Raw genomic sequence first — 4,632 nt, forward strand, 5'->3', positions numbered from 1 at the left:
TGCACCCACTGTTAGTAACAATCCTCTCCCGGATCACAGAGGTGAGGGGTGAATGTGATAGAGATCAATGAAGAATAGGATCCGGAGGGGTCAATTGGACTCATTTGGGAATATCTCCAGTTACTCTCACACCTATTGTGGTACAAACCCAAGCACCGCTTGAAGTCGAGGTAACTGCACCAGCACCATTTGAAGTTGAGGTAACCACAGCCTTCACTATGATGGTAGCACCCACGCAATCTTACATGTCTGGTGATATACCAGGGGATTAATGTGCGGAATCAAGAAGGAAATGAAAAGCGAAAATGGAAGAAACAGGTGTAGCACAAGGCATGACTAGAACTGGAAGGGTTTATACACCTGAGCACTTGGGAGGAACAAGCAAAGAAGCTGCATCTAAGCCGCTTGTTGTTGAGACTGGCCCTGACGACCTTTGGAGAAAAGTACAAGCAATAGAATACTACGTGGTTGACCATTTGAACAAAACTCCCACTCAGATATCTATCTTGTCACTGCTACAAAACTCCGAGACTTACAGGAATGTCCTGATGAAGGTGCTGACTGAAGCTTATGTACCCACCAACATCACTAGTGAGGAAATGGCCAATATGGTCGGGCAGGTACTGGAAAGTCACAAAATCACCCTTCATGAAGACGAGATACCACCAGAAGAACTAAGTCACAATAGGGCACTACATATCATAGTGCAATTTGAGGATAAATTCATCGCCAGGGTCCTGATAGATGGGGTTGGAGTCTCAATATATGTCCACTGATCACTCTGAAGAGGTTGGGTAAAGGCCTACATGAGATAAGAGCATAAAGCATGAATATGAAGGTGTTTGATGGATCTCAAAGAGCCACAATCGGAGAAATCAACCTCAGCCTACAACCTGGTTTGATGTTGAGTTTCAAGTGCTGGATATATCTGCAACCTACAATCTATTGTTGGGACGACTCTGGATACATGCCGATGGGGCAGTGGCCTCTACTCTACATCAGGACGTGAAGTTTGAATGGAACCACCAGGAGGTGATCATCCACGGAGATGGAAGTAATACCATTTATACCAATCAAATTATTCTGGTCATCGAGAATAAGAAGAAGTAAGGAGGAGAAACATACCATCGCATTGATCGTGTCAACACAATTAAAAAGGAAAAATGGTGGAGAAACAAGATAGAAAGCATACTACTATGGACAAGGTATAAACCTAGCAAGGGTATCGGCAAGAATCTCCAAGGGATCACCAAACCGGTACAGCCGAAGCGTCATGGTACAACTTTCGGACTTGGGTATGAATATATTTGGCAAGAGTGCCAGGATTGGTCTCCACCATGGCGCGGTCCTTATTATTCGCTGGAACAACCGGTACCACATTTTCACTAGACATTTCATCAAGTTGGCATGATGTGGGGGCCTGAGGAAGATGAAGCCTTTGTTGGCATAAGGAAGCTGTTTCTGGATGAGGAAGACATGGATTGCAGTGCGATAGTTAAGGAGGAGGAGGATGAAGACTTTACCATTAAGACTGTTGAAAAAGCAGTTGTTCTCAAGAATTGGACGTTTGCACCATCCCGGGCCCGTCGAGTTCCTAGGTAGCTTGGCAATTAGCATCAATTATTTTAAAGCAATGTTTTGAGCATCTAAGACATTTTCAGTATTTTATTTTGAAATAATTTCTCGAGTCATCGAGCCGTACTTGTTGACGTTTTCAATATTTTATTAATGCATTGCTATTTTTACTATTTATTGTTGTTCTTTACATTTTCTCTCTGCAACATTATTATTACCTATCCCGATGAACCTACGACTGTGACATGTAATAAGGCAAAGCGATATAAGGATAATGATTCAGAGGATCTGGAAGATGATATAATACCTGAGGCAATTGTCAGAGAAGTGGAAAACTTTTAAAACAAGCCTAAGTCTAATTTAGACTAGACTGAGACAGTTAACTTAGGGGACACCGAAACGGTCAAGGAAACACATATAAGCATTCACCTATCACCATCTGAGAAGGAAGAGTATGTCTGATTTCTAAAAGAGTATGAAGATATCTTTGCATGGTCCTGCGATGATATGACTGGTTTGAGCAAGTCCATAGTGGCTCACGAGCTACCTACCGATCCCATGTGTTCACCGGTAATATAGAAGATCAGAAATTTCAAGTCGAAAATGAGTTTGAAGATAAAAGAGGAGGTCACCAAGCAAATCAAAGCCAAGGTTCTCAGAGTGGTTGAATATCCGACTTGGTTGGCCAACATTGTGCCAGTTCCGAAGAAAGATGGGAAAGCCAGTGTATGTTGATTACCGATATTTAAATAGGGCGAGTCCCAAAGATGATTTCCTATTGCCCAATATACACATATTGATTGACAGATGTGCCAAGCATGAACTCCAGTCCATTGTGGATTGCTTCGCGGGGTATCATCAGATCTGGATGGATGAACAAGATGCCGAAAAGACAGCCTTTATCACACCATGGGGTGTGTACTGCTATAAAATGATGTCGTTTGGTTTTAAGAATGCTGGAGCCACTTACATGAGAGCCATGACAAACATTTTCTATGACATGATACACAAAGAAATAGAGGTGTACGTGGATGACATCATCATCAAATCCAGAAGAAGCACAGATCATATAGCATACTTGAGGAAACTCTTTGATCGGCTTCGAAGGTACAATCTGAAACTAAATCCTGCAAAGTGTGCCTTCAGAGTCCTTGCCGAATAATTGCTAGGATTCATTGCCACTCGTCGAGGGATTGAATTGGACCCGGCAAAGGTCAAACTTATCCAGGAGTTTCCACCGTCGAAGAATAAGAAATATGTGATGAGCTTCTTAGGTTGACTCAAATACATCAGCCGTTTCATAGCACAATCAATCGTGATTTGTGAGCCGATCTTCAAAATGCTGAAGAAAGATGTTGCAACAAGATGGACTGAAGAATGTCAGAAAGCCTTCGACAAAATCAAGGAGTATTTATCTAAACCACATGTTCTGGTCCCACCAGAAGTAGGAAGACCTTTGCTACTTTATTTGTCCGTACTAGATGGGGTTATTGGTTGTGTTCTGGGACAACATGATGAGACTGGAAGAAAGGACCAGACAATATATTATATGAGTAAGGAATTCACACCTTACGAAGCCTGGTACCTTTTGCTAGAGCGGACCTGCTGCGCTTTAACATGGATAGCTCAAAATCAAGGAACCCATGCCTACGGGAAAGTTAGCAAAATGGCAGATATTGCTGAGTGAATTCGAAATCATCTATATAATTGAGAAGGCAGTCAAAGGGAAAGCGTTGATAGATCATTTGGCAAAAGTTTTTATAGACGGAGAATACGAACCATTGAAAACGTATTTTCCCGACGAAGAGGTATCGTTCGTAGGAGAAGATATCACTGAAGCATATGATGGTTGGATAATGTTCTTCGATGGAGCTTCAAACTTCAAAAGCGTTGGTATTGGATCTGTCTTAGTGCCAAAAACTGGCCAACACTATCCAGTATCTGCAAAACTTAAGTTTCCGTGTACCAAAAATATGGCAAAATATGAGGCTTGCATCTTGGGACTCAGGTTGGCCATTGACATGAATGTTCAGCAGTTGCGGTGATTGGAGATTCCGATCTTTTGGTGTATCAGGTTTTAGGAGAATGGGATGCCAAGAACACTAACATATTACCATATATATACTGTGTACAAGAGTTGATCAAGAGGTTCACGAAGATAGAGTTCAAACATGTTCCGAGGATTCAGAATGAGTTCGCAGATGCATTGGCCACTTTATCTTCCATGATACAACACCCAGACAAGAATTCCATCAATCCTATCCCAATAGGAATTCATAAACAACCGGCTTATTGTGCTCGTGTTGAAGAAGAAAGTGATGGAAATCCATGGTTCCACGACATCAAAGAATACTTAGCAAAGGGAGAGTATCCGGAACATGCGACTCATACTCAGAAATGCACACTCTAAAGGTTATCCAACCATCTATTTCAAAGCGGAGGAATTATTTACAGAAGGACTCCAGACTTGGGATTATTACTGTGTGTCGATGCCAAGGAAGCATCCAAATTGCTCGAGGAAGTATATGCCGGAACCTGCGGACCGCACATGAATGGCTTTGTCTTAGCCAAGTAAATACTAAGAGTAGGATATTTCTGGATGATTATGGAAACATACTGCATCAAGTATGTCCAGATGTGTCACCAATGCCAGATACATGTTGATATGATACGAGTGCCACCCAATGAACTCAATGCAACAAGTTCACCCTGGCCTTTATCTTCTTGGGGTATGAATGTCATCGGCCCAATCGAACTCGCTACTTTAAATGGGCATAGGTTCATTCTGGTGGCCATAGACTATTTCACAAAATGGGTCGAGGTCACACCTTATAAAGCTGAAACTAAGAAGGTCATCACAGATTTTGTTCGGGATCATATTGTTTGTCGATTCGGAGTGCTAGAGTCAATCATCACCGACAATGCCACCAATATCAACAGTAATTTAATGAAGTCCATGTGTGAAACTTTTAAGATCAAGCATAAGAATTCCACAGCATTCAGGCCGCAGATGAATGAAGCTGTAGAAGCTGCAAACAAAATCATCAAGAAGATACT

The sequence above is a fragment of the Nicotiana tabacum genome, chromosome 17 (genome assembly GCF_000715075.1).
Source record: "Nicotiana tabacum cultivar K326 chromosome 17, ASM71507v2, whole genome shotgun sequence".
Classification (NCBI taxonomy): domain Eukaryota; kingdom Viridiplantae; phylum Streptophyta; class Magnoliopsida; order Solanales; family Solanaceae; genus Nicotiana; species Nicotiana tabacum.